The sequence below is a fragment of the Miscanthus floridulus genome, chromosome 1, assembly GCF_019320115.1.
Source record: "Miscanthus floridulus cultivar M001 chromosome 1, ASM1932011v1, whole genome shotgun sequence".
Taxonomy (NCBI): Eukaryota; Viridiplantae; Streptophyta; class Magnoliopsida; order Poales; family Poaceae; genus Miscanthus; species Miscanthus floridulus.
In genome coordinates this window covers 1,161,619-1,184,557 of record NC_089580.1, presented here as the reverse complement: position 1 = coordinate 1,184,557, position 22,939 = coordinate 1,161,619, and the positions used below count along the sequence as shown (strand labels likewise).

Below are 22,939 nucleotides of genomic sequence, written 5' to 3'. Positions count from 1 at the left end.
GCTATGGGTGGAACTTTTACAGAGGGATGTAATCCCGTATGTTCTATTGACAACACACTTTTGATCTTGTTAGGGTGTATTTAGTTCGCGAAATGAAAATTTTTGGATGTCACATCGATGTGTCGGAAGGATGTCGGAAGGGATTTTTGGATACTAATAAAAAAAACAAATTACATAACCCATCAGGAAACTGCGAGACGAATCTAATGATACTAATTAATAAGTCATTAGCACATGTGGGTTACTGTAGCACTTAAGGCTTTTCATGGACTAATTAGGCTTAAAAGATTCGTCTCACGATTTTACCGAGAACTGTGCAATTAGTTTTTTTTCGTCTATATTTAGTACTCCATGGATATGTCGCAAGATTCGATGTGACACTTTGGGGTGAAAATTTTTGGAAACTAAACAGGGCCTTAGTTGTTACATCAAATACAACGTAGATGTCAGTGGTTATGTCTAACGTTAGTACTCCTGCACTCCAGTTTTCAGCAGCAGAAGAGAACGAGTGCAGACTACAGAGTATAAGTGTCCGTCCAGTAGTTTCAACTTTCAAGGTTTCGTTCCTCCATGATCAAATGGTCTTCCTTAAACCAGTGTCAGCTATCATTTCCCTGGGACGGAAAAGATTTGGAGTCAGCCAAAACGAGCAAATATTTATTCCTAATCACTAATCAGGCATCAAAATGTGCTAGCATATTCAGGGACACTGTTGTATATCATTTCTTTTCCACACATCAACGCCTAAGATATTTATATCTCACAAGATACAGCACACTCATCAATGTTGCCTGCACGTTACAAAGCGTGTGCAGCCAAGTTAGTTTAGCCTATCTGCAAAAATGATAACAAAGGACACTCCGAGGCAGAGCTAGAACTCCTCGACAACCACAGCAACAACAACAAAGTCTTTAAGTCCCAAATAAGTTGGAGTAGGCTAGAGTGAAACCCAGCAGAAGCAATCAAGGTTCAGACACGTGAATAGCTGTCTTCCAAGCACTCCTATCTAAGGCTAAGTCTTTGGATATATTCCATCATTTCAAGTCTCATTTTATTGCCTCTACCCAAGTCTACTTCGGTCTTCCTCTGCCTCTCTTCACGTTACTATCCTGGCTTTGGATTCCACTACGCAGGTGTGGAGAAGGGTACGGTGGAGCAGGTGGTCGGTGCGGAAGCTGTGGTGTCGAGCGCGGTGGAATGGGAGGAGGAGGAGGGGGAGGCGGGTCGGATGGCTTACCCATGATCGGGACGTGAGTCCAGACCGCCCTGATCCCGAACCCACCATCCCGGTGAGACAATGCATCGCAATGCCCACTGAGCGCAGATGAAGAAGAGGCGACGACGGTAGGCCATTGAGGCAAAACGTCGAACACCTTAGAGTCGCGACCTTGGGATAGTTTCTGCATCTCGATTCGCACGTCATCGACGAGCGCCTCCATCTCTGGGCGCCAAGTACCGAGGTCCGTGGCGGCCACCTCGAGGGCGATGACACGGTCGTCGCGCTCGTCTTGGAGGGGGTCGATGCAGACGGCCTCCAAATCAGCAACGCGCCGGCCGATGGTGTACGCCGTGTCGGCGCCAGCGAGCTCGATGGAGTCGACGGCGTCGTCGCGGGCGGCGCGGCTAAGCTCGAGATCGGCAAATCGCCGCTTCCACTGCTCGTTGTACTCGTTGAAACGACGCCTGAACTCCTCCTTCGACTTCTGGATCTCCTCCAGTGCCAACTTGAGATTCGGTTCCATGGCTCCTAGAGAGCGTTGGAGACGGGTAAAGTAGGTATGAGGGGGATCGGAGCCCAGGACTCGAACAGAAATCTGATACTAATTGTAAGGAGAAATTACTGGAAAAGGATGAACAGGAAAAACAAAGTAGCGAACGGCACGATGGCGGGATTTCTCAGAAGCAGAGTTTAGTTTTCTGTCTATCATCCATACCCTCTCCTCTCTCCTTGCCCCTACTTAATACATGGACTAGACTTGCCACATTGGGCCAACGATTCTTGTACTAAGCCGACGCAGTCTCTTGGGTTGGACAGCCAGAGCAGCCTCCTCTTCAGCTCCAGGCGTGACTTCTTCACCTGTCACGGGCACGGGCAGGGGCAGGCTGCTAACACAGTGTTGCTGACGCCGAGGGAGGGAGATCTTATAGCTACAGACCTACAACAGTTCTCTAAACCCAACCCCGATAAGATTTTTTTTCCTCGGTCCTTAAATCATAGCCTCACACCCCTTAAATAAAGGGGAGACTCATCCTCCTCCAATCCACTATTTTTCTCATCAGGGATTGGATTTTCTCATTCTGCTGGAAAGAAGACCTTCAAAATCCTAAAATATGTTTTGTATCTCCCCAATAACTAGATTTTGTGTTGAAATTTTCTCCTACTACTGCCCAAAATCGAGAACACAAATTGTCCATTAAAAAATACAATTCTAACATAGTGTCATGTTTTAATGTTTTAGTATCTTAAATTAACTAATTATAAATAAAAAGATATTAATATTTATAATATCATTAGATAGATTATGATATGTATTTTTTTAATAAATTGTTTTGGAACCATAAATATGAATGTCATTTACTGAAAACTTAATCAAACATAAATTACTTTAACTAACACGTAACATATAGTTGCATTGGGTTTTTTTTTTTTTTTTGCACCACACGATTCCATTAACCTTGTGAAAGAAGTCTGGTAGAGTACCGAGACCGAAAACGACCATCCTCCTGACAAAAACTACCAACTTTAGCTAATTCATGTGCTACTGTGTTACAGGAACATGGAGCAAAGGAAACTTTGGCTTCAGTGAACTCCTCAGCGAGCATCTACTTAAGTTCATGCAGGAGCCCTCCCATTGACGACAATCAGAATTCAGTGGCATGCAGAGCCTTAACGGTCATCATGGCATCTGTTTCAAGTATCATCCTGTGTATGCCTAGACTCTGCGCTGCCTTCACTCCTCGCATACATGCCATCAGTTCAGTTTGCCATGCCTCCAGCGCATTTCTAATCTTTCCTGCCCCTGCTTGAATGACTTCCCCTTCATCATCTCTTATGACATAACCCCAGCTTCCTTGGGCTCCTCCTTTGCTGAAACCTCCATCGACGTTTACCCTCATTTAGGCCATTCGGGGGCCAGCTCCATTTTTGACGGTTATGGCATTGCTGCCCTGCAGTTTGGGTTTCTCCAAATTTCAGAATTCCACCTGCATTTAGCCATCATATGTACCATGATGTTGTGCTTGCCACGAACATAGATGAAAAAAAAAAATCTGACTCAGTTATCTCACTGTATGCAGGCTGATGTTGAAGCTAATACTTATTAGGGTATTTTTAACCCCATTGGGAATGCCTGAATTCATCCCATACCATTTTAAAGATGCTCCATTGACAGCCAATGAACCAAATGCTTGTCAGCTTTGTTATGTTTGGTCTTCGTTACACAAACACCTGGTGTAGCATGCATTTTCGTTTAATGTTATTATATTGGTTGATTAGAACTGAGTCACCTTCTGTCTGCTACGTAGCCAAGAGATCTCTATGCTAGCAATCTTCCTCAGATATAGATAGCAGGAAAAACTTTAAACATATCTGGCAAATATCCGAAACTTGGTATACTATTCATGTCACACTAATTTTATCAATCACTACCGATTCACCTTCTGTCTTCTATGTGAACAGGAAATCTCTACTGCTAGCAATCTTCCTAAAAAAGAGAGAGGAAAATACATCAAAATACTTGCCGAATCTCTGAAACTGAGTCAACCACGTAACAGCAACTCAATAGCTGTCCATATGTGCCCCGATTTTGCAGCTTGCTCCAGCTGAATAAATCTGATCAGGTATCAAATGATCTGAAAAACCTATTACTGAAGCATTATGCTGAAAATCAATATCTGCTTTAATATATTGTACTCCTATGTTGACTCTTCAGGAACTTGCAGCTCATATTGGCGGGTGATAGTTGGGACAAAGAAGGGAAGTCAATAGTTGGTGGATGTCTCTAGAGTTAGTTTGACCACCTCTATTTCTCTATCATTCTGTATTTCTATATATTCTTTTGCCTCGTGCCGAGGCTGTGAAATGTCACTCCAGATGCATTACCTTCTGTAGTGATAAATTTTACTGGTGTTTCCGAATTATGTATCTGACTAAGTTATCACTACGTTTCGTGCAATGAAATTTGTTCCTTTTTTAGCACTGGTATGGTCAGTCTAGTTTAAACCACATCGACACCGTAACTTAAATGGTTTTAGCTGAAGACTCAGTTATATTCAATTCTATGATCGTTTTTTGGACAAATCATTCATGATCTTCTTGATACTAGAGGAGATAAAAGAAAATCGTCCAATTTTTCCCTGGAACCGGCAAAAAAAAGACACCTCGCTGGCTTGACGCGCCAGCTACCGTGTGAAAGTACCAAAGCTGGAGGGGCTCAAACGCAAAACTTGATCAGCCAACTTTTAAGGTCGGTTTCGGACTCCTTTGCTCCATTAATTCCAGGAGCAGGTGGCCCTATTTGGCATGCAGCCTAGCTCCACTTCCAGGAACATGCAGTTTGTTTAAGAAAGGTCTAATATGCTCCTGAATGATGTTTGGTGTATGTTTTGATGCCGCGCACTAAGGCCGGCGAAGAAACGTAGGGGGGAAAGGAAGTGTCGAATTGGTACATATGAATTGTGTAATTAGTAGCAGTCAATTAGTAGCAGTGGTGGATAATTTCTCACACCTCTATGAGGTGGTACATTAGCCATGGTCGTCCCCATCTCTACCTCCACACTACCCCCTCCGGTTCCGCCATCGCTTCCAAAACCAGGGTTTTAGCACTCAATTTTTTATAGAGATTGCTAAAGGTGCTCTAAGACTAGCTACACGAGGCCACACCGCATGACACAACCTCTAGTGGGCAATGGCCCGAGTGCCTCATTGTGTCGTGCATGCCATGCCGCTCAATGGGCTCAACCGCAGGCCCAAACATAGCATCACAGGATATTAATCGTGCCAAGTTAGCCCAGCCTGTTCGTTTGGCTGTGCCTTGTCGTAAACGATCGTAAATTTCTAGTTGGAACAGTATTTTTCTCTCACACAAACCAGCCAGTTGTTAATTTATATGAGGTCGCGTTGATGGGAGTGGAGCTGTTGGGCCGGTTTCTCGAGCAAGTCGTGCCTATACCGCGACATGATAAAGCAACGACCCAAGCACAGCACTTCTAAGCGAATTGTGCTGACCTGAGTAATATAGGGTTTAGGCCGAGGCAGCAGGGCAATGATACATGCCTTGTCTGTCCACGATCGATCTGATCCATATAAACATCTAGTATACTCAATCCGTCATTTTAACTCGTAACCAAATATAAAATATATAAAAGAGGTTACTAATATTTATGATGTGTAACAAGTATTATTAAATTAATTATTAAATATATTTTTATGATATACTTATTTAGACATATAAAGTATATATATATCTAGTAACTTAAATTTGATTAACACGAAAATCTAGGCAAGAGATAAACAATATGTTCGCTTGTTGGTTTCAGTTAGGCCTTATCAGCCAGCCAACAGTGTTTTTCTTTCACAACAAGTCAGCATCGATTAAACTTATCGGCCTATAAATCAAACCGCGAACAGGCCGGAAAAAAAAAAAGACGGAGCTGAGTAGTCTCGGTCCAGCCTTGCACGGCAGCAGGACTGCAGGAGTGGCCACCGCCGTGGCGCTTCTCGTGCACGGCTGACCTGACACATGCGACTTCGCGGGCTTGATCAGAGTTGGGACCAGCGTAGACACTAGGAACAGACACGGCGGAAACGAATCCCCCCAACCCCGGCTGCACGCGCGTGAGCCGTCCCAGCCACCCGGCCCGGGGAGGGGGGGGGGGGGGGTGGGGGGCCTGCGCGCTGCGCCGCCGCCTTCCTGGCTATCAGCGTGTCGTAACCGTTGATGACTCCACCTCCACGCCTGACTTCATCTGATCATCTCCACGGGTGAAAACAAATTGAAACATGCTTTGTTTCATGTTTGGTCATTGGTGCATGAATTTAGCATTTCTTTATTGCGACCAGGAGCACAGGCCGTCGGATAATGTGAATCTCACTGCTTTTCTACCGTACCAAATAGATGATTAGATAGGGCTACCTGCGCTAAATTTCAATGGTTTTTGTAGGCTGATGAAGTGAATTCAAGTAAGTCGTCATAATTGACGAACATGGCGTGGTTAGTTACGATTTGTGCAGGGTAATACGAGTAATAATAATAAAGAAACGGTACACCTAGCGTTCAGACATCCGGAGGGGACGTCGCGTCTGGATGTCCGGAGGGACGTCGCGTCCGGACGTGGCTCCGACACCTATGCCGCTCTCGCATCCGCATCCCGTCTCACGTGCCGCCTCCTGTGTCCCGCCTCCCAGCACCTGCACCCCGCGTCCGTCGTAGGGACCCGCGCCCCGCACAGCGACAGCCAACGGCCGCGCCGTGCAACACCCCGATCCACTTTTGCAACATCCAGATGAAACATTTGCAACATTCGTCTAAAACGATGAAACATTTGAAACATACAGTTAAAACACCATTGCAACATGTGCACCATCCCGATTTACTTTTGAAACATCCAGGTGCAGCACTTGCAACACACAAAAGAAAATAGATGAAACACTTGAGACATGCGTTTGAAACACTTGCAACATACATGTAAAAAACAGATGAAACATTGAGGATAGACGCTTGCAACATACGTGTACAACTATTGCAACATATGCAACATCCCGATCTTGCAAAATCCGCACGAAACAATTGAAACACTTAAAACATGGGCTTGCAGCATGTCTTAAAAGCGTCCAGAAAACACCTGAAATAACAGCATCGCCGCACGGCCATGACCTACCTGGCGGGCAACTGCGGTGGCATAGGCTCGTTGGATGGTACGCTCCTGCACGCCCGCCATGCCCCCCGTCAGCCGAGGGAGAGGAGACGCTGTCGGATCTGGAGAGGACACCACTGGCTTGCCAGGGTAGGGTGGGTCAGCAGCTTGCTTGGATCCCGCCGGGGTGGGGGGAGGGACACCGGATCCACGGGCGTTGGACGCTCCTGGTGGGTGAGGACGTCGAGATTGGGGGGAGGGGCGCCGCTGGGGTGAGTGAGGAGGACGCCGGGGTAGGGGAAGGAGCCGCCGCCCCCAGGGAAGGAGCGATGGCCGCATCATCGGGTATGGGGCATGACACGAAGGGACAAGAATGGGGAGGGGCGCGAGCGCTGCAGGAGTGAACCGTGGGAGGCGTCCGTTAGCCGAGCGTCTTAATCATATCATTATCGATAAGGAAATTAACGTGTATGTATAGCCTAATAAACCAGCGAAAATTAATAACCACGCTGAGGTATTCTGGGTGCAGCTTCCATCCGGGCGGAATCGGACTATTGGAGTAGCCAGTTTTAGGGCGTTGCAGGCGGGCCCCTACGCAGCAATGATGCTGCCCCCGGGCCGCTGTGCCAGCAACTTGTTTTCCACTCGGTAAAAAAGGTGTACTAGGCCATGTTTAGATTGCAAAAAATTTCAAACCGATGAATAGTAGCACTTTCGTCTTATTTGGTAAATATTGTCCAATCGTGGACCAACTAAGCTCAAAAGATTCATCTCGTGATTTCCAACTAAACTGTGCAATTAGTTATTTTTTTTACCTACATTTAATGCTCCATGCAAGCGGCTAAAAATTGATGTGATGGAGAGAGAGAGAGTGAAAAAACTTAGAATTTGGAGGTGATCTAAACAAGGCCCTATACCTCATCAAAAGTAAAAAATTCCTACGAATGGAAGAGTGCGAGGGGTATATGCATGATCAGAGAGCGGCGTGGCCTGGCATCACACCACACGGTCCACACGCATTCAAGGATTCAGGCTTGATGTGGCTACCTGCCTCCGCAAGCGTGCGTGCAAACCGTAGAATCCTCGCACGCACGCACGCACCAAGAGAAACCTCCGGAGTCCGGAGATCGGTTTCGATCATAGCGTGTGGAGCCGCCGTAGACATGACCCTTGTTGTGCATGCGTGAGCGTGCTCCTGGTGAACGAGAGAGGAGGGAGAGGGAGGGAGACTGGGAGAGAGATCAGATCATGCACCCCCCTGCGTCCCGGCCGTGCATGTCAACGTGTCTGTAGCTAGCTAGCAGTGGCCAGCGTGGCAGCGTTGCCAGCGTACCCACATTTAGGGCCTGTTTAGATTCCAAAAAATTTTACGTATTACCCGTCACATCGAATCTTGCGGCACATGGAATACTAAATATAGACGAAAAAAAAACTAATTGCACAGTTGGGTGAGAAATCGCGAGACAAAACTTTTGAACCTAATTAGTCCATAATTAGACATTAATTGCTAAATACAAACGAAAGTGCTACAGTAGCCAAAATCCAAAAAAAAAAAAATTGATCTAAACGGGGCCTAGTACTGCCACAATTCTACTCCCTGCAACTGCAATGCAAGAAGCTGGTTCCTGCTCTGCTCTCTCCGCCCCCGCCTCATCATCATAGCCGCGGATCCACACCGATCTCTCTCCCAATCTCAACTGAGCCCGCCATGCGGCGTGTGCCTGGGTGGCGCAGCCGGGCAGGCCGCGCCATCGCCACTCGCCAGATGTTTCGCAGGCTTCCTTGGCGCGCCGAGCGCTCTCGCCGACAGAACGGGCCCACGAGGTCTCGCGCGCTTCACCACCGCTACACGTACGCCGTCACGGCCACGGCCACACAACACAACACCGACCCGACTATGGTGCCGGCAGACACGTGGGGTCCACGCGCAGAGCAGGCCCACGTGTCATCGGCTTCGCCCCCCGGCAGACCAGGTGCTGCTGCCTGTGCTGTTTTGTGATTGTCCTTGATTTTTCTCTCTCTGCAACGGCATCAGCAGCATCACACACGCCACGCGCTGCACCCCCGGCCCGGCCCCCACCACTCTCTCTCTAGAAAAGGATTCTCCTCCACGCCACTATTTAATCCCCGCACGAGGCGGACGGTGATCGGCGAGGCCAGGTGAGGCCGGGGGAGGAGAAGCCCAGCCCCCCGACCCCGATCGACCACGGAACAACAAAAACCCTAGCCCCCCTCCCGATCCATACCGCGCCTCCGCTCCCCACCATGAACTAGCTCGCCTTCTCGCCACATTTCGGCCTGATTACTTTTTAATTCGATCGATCCCACCCCGATCCCCATAACCATAAGCAGAAGCAAGGCAGCAGCAAGTAAATATCACAGGTGAGTGGCCTAATTGCGCTGGCATGCATGCGTGGGTTTTCTCCGATCTCTTTTTAACTGCGCCTGCTGGTAGCACGCAGTGTGTAGTCTCCGTGTTCATCTGGTCTCCTTCTCGTTTTGATCTGGTCCACCTTCTATTCTGGTTCGTTTCGATCTCTCGAGGCTGTTAGTTAACTTGATGCGAAAAGCGTCCTAAAACACGTTTGCCGATTTTCTGCTACTTGATCGTCTCCTTGCATTGGGTGGTCGTGGTGTACTGTACTGGTGTCTGGTGTTGGTTTTTGCTAGAGAGGCTCCGGGCACGAGGAAGCCGTGCAGCCGGACCACTTCGTACCGCGCTGCGCGATTCCGTGGCAGTGCCAAAAGGTTCGCTGGCTCTATGCTTCGATCGCAAAAGCAGCTAGTTTTTCCCTTCCGATCTCTGCTGCCTTGTCGCTGTTTTCCCAGGCCGCGCTTGCTTTTGTTTCGATCTATCCGTGCGGATGCGGCTCGCCGCTAGCAGCAGAAAGCGGTTGCAGGTTCTTCGTACAAGCGAACTTTTGCCAGTACCACATGCGGTGCTGCTAGACGAGACGAGATGATGCGGCGCTCTCTTTTCCTCTTGCAGCGTTCAACCTCAGACTCTGAGTTTGGCAACTCAGTGATTTTGCCTGCCTTTTGGTGCTTTGGGAACTAGAGTTTTTGAATGTTTTTTTCGAACTTGCTATTTCTAGATCTCATCAGTTTGGTCGGAAAAATGCCAGTGCGCAATATTGTGTGTTAGTTCATCTAATTTTTTGTACGCGGATCAATTTGGTTGGATTTTTTAATTCTAAAAAAAATGGTTGGGTTTCGAAAATTTCTTATGATCTCGATCATCGAAGGTTTCCGGCCGGCCAGAGATTTAGCTGGTTCTGGCCTTCTTCCTTAACTCTGCAGCTTTTTTTTCAACTAAAGCCCTGTTTGTTTAGGCTTTGTTTGGATTATAAGCCATGGCTGAAAGCATCGTTGACTGGTTTGATAGGAGAGAAAAATATTGTTCGTTGACTGATAAGTCATTCTTATAAACCAGATACGAACTGTTTTGATGGATGGGTTTGTTTGCCTTTTGCAGGAGACAAAAGCTCTGAGGACCCGGATGCAGATGGACGTAGAGACGGTGCAGGCGAGTCCTGCGCTCGTGGCTCATCTGCAGACCTCGCCGGTACGTACGTGTCGGGTCAGTCCGGTCTTACTACAGGTAGACGCTGCGACTTTTGCCAGTTCGATTACCTTTTGCTTTCTGTGATCTGGGTGATGATCTGTTTGCCTTTCCACTGATCTACCTTTTGCTGCGGTCAGTTACACTGGTATATGGGATATTGTGCGCCGCTTTATTAGTAGTTGCTTTTTGGGTGATTCGACAATTCGACTGGATGTTTAATTGGGTTGTATAGTTGATACTGAGATGTGTTGATATATGCTTTGTGATGCTGTTGCAAGATATACGCAGTAGTTTATTGTCGGTGGTAGCTAGTTATCTGGACTAAAGAGTTGCTGGGTTAATCAACTTGTTAGTACTTTGTTAGACTGGTCTTGTTCATTTACGAGCAAGTGCATGGATGCTGTAGGCAGCCAAAATGGTCTAGTCTTCTCCAACATGATCCTTGTTAAAATCTGCTGAGTTAAACCTTCTGTTTCATGTTTCTATGGTCAGCTTATCATCAACAACTCGCACGGCCACCGCGTCGCCCAGGCAGGGCGGCTCGGGCGGTCCCCTCGCTCCTCGGTCCCCAGGCCCCCGCGCCAGCGACTCCGCCCTAGCCGCCGCCGGAGCTGCTGGCCGCGTGTCCGGCGGGCAGCAAGGATGGCGGCGGCGGGGCCACCCTGCCCTCTATTGTCTGTGCTGTGCCATGGTTGCTCGCAGCGGCGTGGACGCGAGTTCGAGTTCCGTACGGTCTTGCTGCTGCGCTCCAACGGCAGCGCGTCGTCGCTGCCTGTGCGGCGGCCGGATCCGTGCGGGGCTACGAGATCCTTGTTGCCGGCGGCCGGATCTGCGGGCTCCCCCTCGTCTCGGTGGCTGCGGTGTCGTCGGTCTGCTACAGTGTCTCCGGAGCGCCTGGTGGCCGGATCTGGGCACCGGTGGCCAGATCTCCGCGCGGTGGGGCCGGATCTGGTGCGGCCGGCCTCTGGTGCGGGCGCGGTGGCCGGGCTCCGATTTGGCCTGGTCCGCGCGGTAGGCTAGCTCGGGCTGCAGCGGTTGCGTTCGTGGCATGCTCCTGCGCTCCTCTGGGGGCAGTTTGGTGCGGAGGCCAAGGATGGCAACGGATCGGGTTTGGGGCGGATATCCGCGGGTTTCGGGTTCTACGGGTTCAGGTTTGAGGATGATTTTTCACCCACGGTTTTCGGGTTCGGGGCCCCGAAACCAATCGGGTTCGGTTTCGGGTTTGGTTTTCCACCCGTGGATATCCAATGGATATCCGAAATAAATCATTTGGAATTAAAACTCATGTTTTATAATATATACTAATAATAATTTGTTTACTTAGATTATTAAATTTATTTAAAGTTGACTTATGAAAATATTTATTATTTGTTGCCTCTTGTTTATACATGTGAATATGTGTATATATATCCGCGGGTTTCGGGTATCCATTCGGGTTTCGGGTATCCGTTCGGGTTTTGGGTATCCGCGGGTTTGGTTTTGGTGATGGATTTCCACCCGAATCGGTTTTCGGGGCGGATTCGGGTTTCGGTTTAGGGTGCACGGAGACTCCACCCGATCCGAACCCGACCCGTTGCCATCCTTAGCGGAGGCTGTTTGGTGCGGAGGCTGCTGGAGGCCTTGTGTGGCGATGGATGCTGGGCCAGCTCGGTAGGGGTTGGGACGTTGGTGGACTGGGCTTCTTCTGATCCCAGACTTCTTCTCCCCGCCATCTGTCTTTCCCCTTTCTCGGGCTGGTTTCCGTGGCAGAGCTGGCTAGAGGTGTGTTTGGTTGAGCTGTGGCTGTGGGAAAAAGCTGTTGTGGGCTGTGAACTGTGGAAAAGCTGCTGTGGGTTGTGAGCTGTAGAAAAGCTGAAAGCTGTTTGGTTAAACAAGTATAAAATATACCTTCTATCTTTATCTCTCTTGAAATAACTATGGAAGAGCATTTTATTCCACCAATTTTAAAAAGCAGAAAGCCAAAAGCTAAAAGCAGGGTCAAACCAGCTTTCAAAACTGTACTACGAAAAAGCAGCTGCTTCTGAAAAAACCGTCTGGAAAAGCAGCCCATTTGGTTGGGCTTTTGGCTTTTAGGACCAAAAGCCAAACCAAACGGACCCTAGATCTGCTTGTTGCTGGCCGGCTTTGACGGTTCTAGCGGGGGCGGACTCTCCGACTGGGTTCCCGGTGTTTCTCCTGGCCGGCGTCCCTACGGGCGGCGGCCGGGTGGGGCTGCTGCTGAATCATCGCCGCACCCTGCCTCCCTGGTAGGGTCGGGACTCCGGCGGCGACGGTGTGGAGGTTGCTTGAGGTCGAGGTGAAAGCTTGGACGACGACGTCTGTAGACGCCGTTATCTTAGAGGCTTCGTTTCCTACCTCTCCTCCTACCGTACTGGATGTTGCAGGTGAAAACCTTCCTTTGGCGGGCTACTTTGTTGGCGCTTTTAGCGTCGTTTCCCCCTAGGCTTTCCAGTTCCGCGGTTGCTCCTTGCCGTCTGGCCATGGTGGTGCCTCACTATGCTGTTTGGCGTCGTCCGGCAGGACCTCGTGTTTTGCTTCAGTCCTTGTTTGTTGTTAGTTGAGTTGTTAGTTGGGTCGATTTTGACCAAGTTGGAGCAAATAGTGACATGAGTTTTTGATTGTTGTTCGGATGTTATACCAAAGTTGTGTAGGATGAGTGGAATACTCTTTCCAGTTGTTTGTTTTTGGGCCCAGTTTCTATTCAAAAATACTGGGTGAGCACTTGTCTTTTCTTCTTTCTTCGTCTAATAAAAATCGCGGCAAAACTTTTGCCGTCCTTTCTAAAAAAAACTGCTGAGTTCATTAACTGCAGCATTTTGAATTTGCTGGCGGGGGCTTGATTTGGAATGATGTACTTTACTTACAATGTGCCTTATCTGGACTCTGCAATCTGGATCTGGGTAGTTAGTTTTGTTTAGTTTGTTCACTTAATTATATAGCCGTGCATCGGTGGTGTTCCAAATGTAGCTCATGAGGAAAACATGGCCACTAAATGAATAGGAGTAATACATATATACTTGCCAAATAAACACTCTGGGCTTGTTGAGTTTTATGTGGTACTTTTTACAGGCAGTGGATAATGCACTTTTTTCCCCTTGTTTTGTTTACTTGGGTTTCTTTTGTGCAATTGAATGATTGATCACTAGACATTCTACATGTACATGTGCCACTAGCTGGATTAGTGTTATTGTTCTTTTTTTCACGAAGAGGTGTTGTTGGTTTGTTTTGAATCAACTCATGCAATTAGCATAATTATATAGCCTTTTTTCGAATAAAGTCCCAGATAGCTGTACAATTTGTCACTGTGTATACTGTAGTAGTGTAGTTCGTTGCCATTATCATTAAACATTTCGAGTTGACTTTGTCAATTGGCTATATACCTAAAGTTCTATTATGGTGCATGTGTATAGATATGTAAAGCTTTTCATATATGGAGATATACACAAACCATGTTTTTGAATCAGAGAACTGGACCAGCAGTCTTGCATGTTAAAAAGTAGACTCCATTTGCCAGGTTGTCCTATAAGAGCAGAAAAAATATGTTCCCTTTGCATGTAAATGTCTCTTTTCATTTCTATTGGTGTAGCGGTACATGCTGTTGACTGCTGTCTGTCTTTCACAAGGCTAGGTTCTCCCATGCACGCGCACTGCACGCTCACTCTCCGAAAAGCTTAACCATTCCAGCGTGTAGGAGTATATTTTTCTTTTAAAAGAATCATACACGTCTCGGTCTCACCCGTTGTTTCTGACTTTCTGTGACCATTGCACATCACAAGAAGCCACAGGTGAGCAAGTACTACTTCAAGAAGAAGACCAGTAGTAGTCATAGCAGAAATGGCAAGGATGATGCCAACCACGACTCCAGGATCCAACCCAGGTCGCCCCTGAGCAGACAGAGCCTGACCTTCGATGCCACCCCCACCTACCACGCTGGTGAGCACGGCCGGGCATATACGGTGCAACACAGCAACACTACTATTCTTCATGCCACACGCCCACACCCACCTGACACTTGTGTGAATTGGTCTGATTTCCATCAGGAGCCTTCTACGAGATCTACCACCACAATTTGCCCCCCAAATCCCCAATCCATCTGAAATCCATACGGGTGGTAAAGGTGAGGTTTTTTCTTTCTGGGATTCAATTGCTGCTCTCAATTTCTTAATCTGTTTGTTTAGCATATGTTTGATCAAAGTTTTGTTTCACCTGATGCCTGTGCCTAGGTGAGCGAGTGCACGAAGCTGGACATCACCGTGAAATTCCCGTCCCTTCAGGCGCTGCGCAGTTTCTTCTCCTCCTACCCGGCACCTGGCACCGGGCCGGAGCTAGATGAGCACTTCGTCATGAGCAGCAACCACGCCGCGCGCATCTTGCGCCGCCAGGTGGCCGAGGAGGAGCTCGAGGGCGAGGTGCAGCAGGACAGCTTCTGGCTCATCAAGCCCCGGCTCTACGACTTCGCCGCATCTCAGCAGGTGCCGTCACGGACATCGCGCCTGCCGCCGCCGCCCGCTCCACCGGCGGCTATGCTGGGGCCGGCAGCCGACTCCTGCCTACTCACCACGTTGAAGTGCGATGGCGCTGGGTGGGGTATGAGGCGCCGCGTCAGGTACATTGGACGGCATCGTGATGAAGCTCCCAAGGAGGCTAGTGTTGATGGCTACGACACAGAGTCCAGCGTCAGGGAGGTGCAGCAGCCTCCAGCGACGCAGGAAGTTAAAAGGAGTGAAAGAAACTGTAAGAGGAAGCGGGAGGCAGAAGGGAGCAGCAAGGACAAGAACGGAAACGAGGGCAAGAAGAATAACAAGGTTCAGGGCGGCAGCAAGAAGAGCAAGAAGAGTTCGAAGAAGGCGAAGAAGCGGACCGTGGAATCCAAGGACGGTGACCCTCGGCACGGCAAGGACCGGTGGTCAGCCGAGCGTTACGCCGCAGCAGAGAAGAGCCTGCTCGACATCATGCGCTCCCGCGATGCCCGCTTCGGCGCACCGGTTATGCGGCAGGTGCTGCGGGAGGAAGCCCGCAAGCACATCGGCGACACCGGCCTCCTTGACCACCTGCTCAAGCACATGGCTGGCCGGGTGCCGGAAGGCAGCGTTCACCGGTTCCGTCGCCGGCACAATGCGGATGGTGCCATGGAGTACTGGCTTGAGCCGGCCGAGCTTGCTGAGGTACGGCGACAGGCCGGTGTGTCTGATCCATACTGGGTGCCACCGCCGGGATGGAAGCCAGGTGATGACGTTGTCCCTCGTCGCCGGCGACCTTCTAGTCAAGAGGCAGGTTGAGGAGCTCACCGAGGAGGTCAATGGTGTAAAAAGGTATCTCTTTTTCTACTCCTTTTGTCTGTCTGCACTCTGTAGTTTGTAGTTTTGTTGCAAATCAAGCCACCAGTGCTACAACCCTGTTAAGTTCTTACATAGAGAGGGATTTCTTCTGAGTTCTATGTTAAGTTATTCTTTGTGGTGGTGTGTGAAGGCAAATGGAGCAGTTAATGTGCAAGGACGATGGGGACTTCGATGCAGAAAGAGCCTACAATTCACTGAAGGTATGCAAAAGATCAGCTCCTTTACCCAGTTTGTTCCCTTTGGGGGCGTTTGGTTACCTGTATCTGCCTTCAGCCAGGCTCTCCACATGCGAGAACAGCGGTCTGTTTGGTTGGCGTAGCTGTTGGACTAGGCTGCCTTCATGCAAGATTCCCCTCGTAGCCAGGCTCCAGAGAAACGTGGGGAGTGAGCGTTTCTGCCGAGCCAGGCCGGCGCGAGCGCGCGAGCTGCATGAGAGCAGAGAGCAGCGCTGCAAGGCTAGCTCGTGCGCACGGGCAAACAATCAACTTCTCTGCTCGGCCATGCTGCATGCGCCCAGGCAACCAAACGGTGGGCGTTTGCATCGCGGCAGTCTGGCCAGTGAGGGCTTGGCTCGGCCGGTGCGGTGCAGGCTGGCGCGTGCGGGAAACCAAACAGGCCCTTTACTTTTTAAGGCTGATGCTTCTGATTAAACTGAGCAAGATATGGCAGTGGCACTGATGTGCATATTTCTGTTTATTTGGATATTTATTTGCACCTTCTTTTTTTGGAAATCATAGGCATTAGAGCATTTTCCAAGTTTCTGTATGTTGGGTTGTGCAAGTAATGTACATCATTTCGTCTATTGATGGGAGGTTTCTTGAAGTGCTAGAATGCTAGTCCTGGACTCCCGGTTCAGTTTCTCTGATGTTTCATAATGCTTGCTATCTGTAAGACCATAGCTACTCCTTGTCCAGTCTCTGAAATTCTGAATCCAGGATGTGCTGATGTACATGATCTGACTAGCATTAACTACAGTTTCTCTGTTTTACTTCTCACATTGACTATACTAGCTGATAGAGACTTTTTGGCATGCCCATTTTGGATGCACTAATGGAAGCTTGTCGATTTGTTTGTCAGGAGAAGTACCAGCGTGCTGTGATAGCTAATGAAAAGCTTGAGAAGCAGGTGATTAGTTTGAAGGTAAGCGCATGCATGCAGCAACATTGTCTATTAGGAAAAATGTGGGAGTTAGTTTTCAAACAAAATGGGAACCGAGAAATCATGCTTGTTACTAATTTGTCTTCAGTAATTTCAAACAAAAAGAGAACTGAGAAACCATGCCTATTATTAATTTTTCTTCAGTTTATTCAATTTACAGGGATGCTATGACTTTGATATCCTCGCAAAAGAAAAAAGCTATGTCTTTGCTAAGTTCGCTTGCTGCATTCACAGAAACGATCTTGCCTTTTATTTTCAGGACATGTGTGAGAATGTGGTTCAGATGAATGGTGAGCTGAAGAAGGAGGTGTTATCCTTCAAGGTACATTCATGCAGCTAGCTATGACATTGACAAATATCTTTTTTCATCTGTAACATCTATCCCTTTGCATATTTTGTATGCTAGCTCCGTGTAATTCCGAATACAGTTAGTGAACCACTGTCTAATTTCAGGAGCATATAGCTGACAAGAATGATAAGTTAGAGGAGCAAGTTACCTATCTCTCGAACTCCTTCCTTTCTTTCAAGGTAGCTCTTTGCATGGCAATTCACTGTTTTTGTTGATTTTGCTCAGCCTATGCAAATGTACATTTGCCATCATCCATGAGTTGAAGTATACAAAATTGGGTGGTGCAGGATCAGCTGGTACTGGCTCTGAAGACGGAAACAGAACGTCAGCTAGAACTGGCTCCTACTGAAGCTGTTCCCCGCACAGAACTGTACGTTGGTTCCAGTGACCAGATGATCCCCCGGACAGACGGCACCGTCATCCAAGGCGGCCAAGACAAGCCGGTAAGAAAGAGCAGCTTCCGCGTCTGCAAGCCACAGGGCACGTTCCTGTGGCCGAGCATGGTGCCCGGCATGACCATCAGCGGGGGCGCCAGCAGCAGCTGCCTGGCCGCCGCTACGCCAGGCCCGGGGATCATTCCTCGCAGCACCAGTTGCCCGAGTAGCGCCGGGCCGGGGCTCCCGCGGTCGTCGCGAGCCCCAGTTGAGTTGGTGGCGGCGGCGTCCGGCCTGGACGAACAAGTGATGTTTGGCGCTCTCTTCTCTACTCCGCCTTCGGCGTCATCCACCAACGCCGCTGCCGCAGCTGCCAAGCTGCAGCTGTCCATGCCCAGCCCGAGGTCGCCGCTGCAGCCGCAAAAGCTGTTTGGCACTGTTACTGCTGCTGCTTCTGGGTTTAGTCCTCAAAAGCTGATGCATTTCTCCGGCCTGACTCGACGTCATGTGGTAAGTCTTTTTTATAATTTTATCCTCTGGTTCTGTAGTCTGACATGATCTGACAATTAGTTCATACCGGCCTGCTGTTCCATTGATCTCAGCAAGCATTAGTACTAGTAGTTAACCAATCAAGAAACATGCAAGCTGATCCATGTCCCAATTGATCGTGGACTGTGCAGGACACCTCGCCATCATCGTCCGGGGCCTGCGGTCCCAGCCTGTTGGAGGGGAAGAGGGTCCTGTTCGATGCAGACACCGGCGGGATCAGCGTGGTGGGCACCGAGCTGGCCCTGGCTACTCCGTCCTACTGCTGAGCTACTACTACCTCTCCACTTCAGGATCATCACCTCTTCCCCATCTGCAAGCCAAGCTTTGGATGGTTGGCCTCAGGGTGCTCCAATTTTCTTTCTTTCTTAAGATAACGAAGGGGCAACACGTAGCGTAAATACAGAGACAACAAAAAAGGAATAGGAACTCACTTGTGCAGTCTTGGTGGCATAATTCGTAGCCATCTCAGGTTCGTTCGTCAGTTTCTAGTTTATTTTCGTCCAAGCTTGTACTGTTGCAAGCCTGACATGAGTCGCTGGTAGAATTTAAAGTCGTTGCATTGGATTGATCTCTTCAGTAAGTCAGTTGGGTATGATCGTCTGCTCTGTCCATGGTGCATGACACATTGGAGTTGAGATGTGTCAGTTTTGCTGGCTCCATAGGGCATAGAGTTATAGAATATATCCGGTCACTCTTGTATGCCTCGCTGCACCACATATTAAGTGTGACCAATTTTTCGGGCAAATATATATTGGTGATATATTTAATTTCATCTTACAATCTTTGCATTCTTGATGTTGATGATAAGCACAATCATATCCACAGGTCATGCCTGCATACATCCTGCTACCTTGTGATATTATTGTTTCACATATTGATGGATGTATTTTTTCCTCTTAGGTCCTGTTTGGTTCCAAGGAATTGGACAATAATCTTAATAGTGAAATAAGAAACACTTTCTAGATATTAGTTTCAATTTATAAATCCAATGAGCTAGGGTGTTAGTTACTAATTGGGCTAAAAATTAGCTTAAATCAGTCAAAGTCGTCGGCTAGCTAGTTGGCTAACAATTAGGTCTAAAAATTAGACCATCTATTAGCTCTCTTATTTAGATAGCGTTAAGTTGAACTAATTTTTAACTAGCTAGTGATTAGCGCTTGTATCAATCGGTCCCTTAGTTGCAAAGTGATAAAAGAGCGAGAGTGACTTTCAGAACGGCCAGTAGTTTGTGTAAGTTTTCTTTTACTCGTCGAAACCCTTGTAAAGGAGGCGCATTTTACCTCACGTAGGCATAGTACACTACGCTTACATAGTTACCTGAAAAGTCAAAGGAAACAGCAATTTGAAATGTAGTCCTACGGTACGGAAAAAACACTAGATTGCAAATTTGCAATTGTTAGCAAAAGAAATCACTACAAGCATACAATCAACTTATATAGTATAGAAAACGAACCGAAATTGGGCAGAGCAACTAGAAAGTCTTCCTTGCTGGTTAACTTACGAACAAGTTTCGTAGCTGCCAAGTTTTTTTGCTTACGATTTTCCTTTTCAAGGAGGACACGTGGTGACCAAGTTTCTGCTACGGGACTTGCAATGGAGCGCCGCTGTTTTCGTTTTGTCAGCCTCAGATCCAACGGTTCGAGTAGCTTTCTTGACCGGTACGTAGCAAAATCGAATAGGAAGATAGCTAGTGTTGTCTGGGTTGTCCCAACCGGCCCAACAACACAATCATCCTGGAACGCTCAAAGGCCCAAGCAAAGCCTTGTTCTGCCTGCTTCAGACCGCCCCGGAGTCCAGAACCTCCTCCGTCTTCCTTCCCCCAATCCCCACCCAAAGCTCCCCAAGCCCAAACCTAGCCACCACGTCAATGGCGGCGACGGAGGGGGCCGACGAGCCCGGCGGCGACCGCGGCGGGTGACCGCGCCGCGTCCGCAACACGTGCATCCTCGCGCACGGGACCAGCGGCAAGACCACGCTGGCGACCACCTGGTGGCGTCCTGCGGGGACGGGCTCCTCCACCCGAAGCTCGCCGGCCGCCTCCGCTTCATGGACTACCTCGACGAGGAGCAGCGGCGGGCTATCACCATGAAGTCCCGCCGCCGTCGCGCTCCGCTCCCGGGCCGGCCACCGCGTCAGCCTCATCGACTCCCCGGGCCACATCGACTTCTGCTCCGAGGTCTCCTCCGCCGCGCGCCCTCTCGGACTCGGCGCTCATCCTCGTCGACGCCGTCGAGGGGGTGCATATCCAGACGCACGCCGCGCTGCACCAGGCCTTCATCGAGCGCCTCCGGCCCTGCCTCGTGCTCAACAAGATCGACCCGCCTAATCAACCGAGCTCAGCCTCACCCCCGCCGAGGCCTACGTCCGCCTCCACCGCATCGTCTCGACGTCAACTCCATCCTACTCCGCGCTGCGCTTCCCACTCCTACTTCTCCCTCCTCTCCGCCCTGGAGGACAGCCCCTCCACAAGCTCTTCGTCCTTAGCTGAGGACTCCTACCGGAGGACTTTGAAGACGACGATGACAACGAGGACACCTTCCAGCCCCTCAAGGGCAATGTCCGTCTTCGCCTGTTGCACTTGACGGCTGGGGCTTTCGCCCCCAACAGTTCGCCAACCTCTACGCCAGAAGGACCAGAGTCAACCCCTCCGCCTTCCTGAAAGGATTGTGGGGCCCCAGATATCTCGATAAGAAGACGGGGAAGGTTGTGGGGAAGAAAGCTATCAAGAGCGCAGACCCACAGCCAATGTTCGTGGAGTTTGTGTTGAGTGCCCTGTGGAAGATGTACGAGCTGGTGCTGAAGGACGTGGAGAGTCAGGTGGTGAGAATTGATTGAAACTTTGACTTGAAAATTCCAGAACGGGAGCTGAAGAACAGAGATACAAAGGCTGTGCTGCAGTCTGTCATGAGCCGGTGGCTGCCGCTGGCAGATGCTGTGATGGATATGGTGGTGGAGTGCACACCTGATCCTGTTGCTGCTCAAGGGGTCAGGGTTGCAAGGCTTATGCCAAAGAGGGAGGTTACTCCAGAAGATGCTGCTGGTTGCTCTGAGGTTGTTGAGGAGGCAGAGAGGGTGCGGAGGTGTGTCGAGGCCTGTGATGTGAGTGCTGATGCGCCAGTGGTAGTTTATGTGTCAAAGATGTTTGCTGTGCCATCTAAGATGTTGCCATTGAAGGGAGTGGATGGTGAACTGTTGAACCACCATAGTAGTAGTGAGTCAGAGGAGTGCTTTATGGCATTTGCAAGGGTCTTCAGTGGCGTCCTTCATGCAGGGCAGAAGGTATTTGTGCTGTCACCATTGTATGATCCAGTGAAAGGGGATACAGTTCAGAAGCATGTGCAGGAGGTGGAGCTTCAATACTTGTATGAGATGCTAGGACAAGGCCTGAAGCCAGTTGCCAGTGTGGCTGCGGGGAATGTGGTTGCAATCCAGGGCCTTGGGCAGCATATATTGAAGAGTGCCACATTGTCGTCGACCAAGAATTGCTGGCCCTTCTCGAGTATGATGTTCCAGGCATCTCCGATGCTTAAAGTTGCGATTGAGCCCTCAAATCCAGCTGATCTAGGAGCTCTTGTTAAAGGGCTTAGGCTTCTTAACCGGGCAGACCCATTTGTCGAGTATACTGTTTCGCAGAGGGGTGAGCATGTCCTTGCTGCTGCTGGTGAGATACATTTGGAGCGGTGCATAAAGGATTTGGAGGAGAGATTTTCAAAGGTTAAATTGGTGGTCTCAGACCCCTAGTTTCCTTCAAAGAGACAATCGAAGGGGAAAGTGCCAGTTTAGTGGAGAGCTTGAAGAATCCACAGGAGTTTGTTGAGAGGACTACTCCAAATGGGAGGTGTACTGTGCGAGTTCAGGTCTTGAGGCTTCCCAATGCTCTGACTAAGGTCCTTGAGGAAAGCGAACAGTTGCTTGGTCAAATAATTGACGGGAAAACAGCAAAAAGGGATGGTGTTTTGGATCCTCGCCTTTCTCAGGAAGATGGTGATTCTGCTGCAACTCTCAGACAGCGGATGATTGATGCCATAGACAGTGAATTAGACGCAATCTCTAAGCAAGTTGATAAAGAAAAACTTGACAGGTATAGAAAGACATGGCTTGGACACCTTGAAAGAATCTGGTCACTAGGTCCTTGGCAGGTTGGTCCGAATGTCCTTTTGCCTGATTCAAAATTAAGTGGTGGTACAATGACTGTCCAAGATGGAAGGCAAGGTATACTTGTGAGTGGCAGAGCTCATGTCTCTGAGAAATTGGGGTTTGTGAGGGAATGTGAAGCCAAAGATAACGATCTTGACAATGGTCATGGATATGCAACAGATGCTCCTGAATCATTGCATATAGAGTCTACGGCACTAAGGAACAGCATTGTCTCAGGATTCCAGATTGCCACTAATGCTGGGCCTTTATGTGATGAACCTATGTGGGGTCTTGCGTTTATTGTTGAGCCTTACATATTTGCTGACGGCTCTGATGCTGCCAACCACTCTGATCAATACAATGTCTTCAGCGGTCAAGTAATCACTGCGGTTAAAGAAGCATGCAGAGCAGCTGTTCTTCAGAACAAGCCAAGGCTTGTTGAGGCTATGTACTTCTGTGAGTTGATCACGCCAACGGAGCAGTTAGGTGCAACTTATGCAGTTCTTGGTAAGAGGCGAGCAAGGGTTCTGAAAGAAGAGATGCAAGAAGGAACCTCATTATTTACAGTGCATGCTTACCTGCCAGTCGCTGAGAGCATTGGATTTTCGAATCA

General features: G+C 49.0%; 2 pseudogenes; one reads left to right on the top strand and one right to left on the bottom strand.

The window, feature by feature from the left end:
- Positions 1-426: 426 nt before the first annotated feature.
- The window catches only part of LOC136470794 (uncharacterized), a 42,449-nt pseudogene continuing 19,936 nt past the window's right edge, over positions 427-22,939 (bottom strand).
- LOC136470503 (uncharacterized) lies at positions 9,031-22,937 on the top strand (annotated as a pseudogene).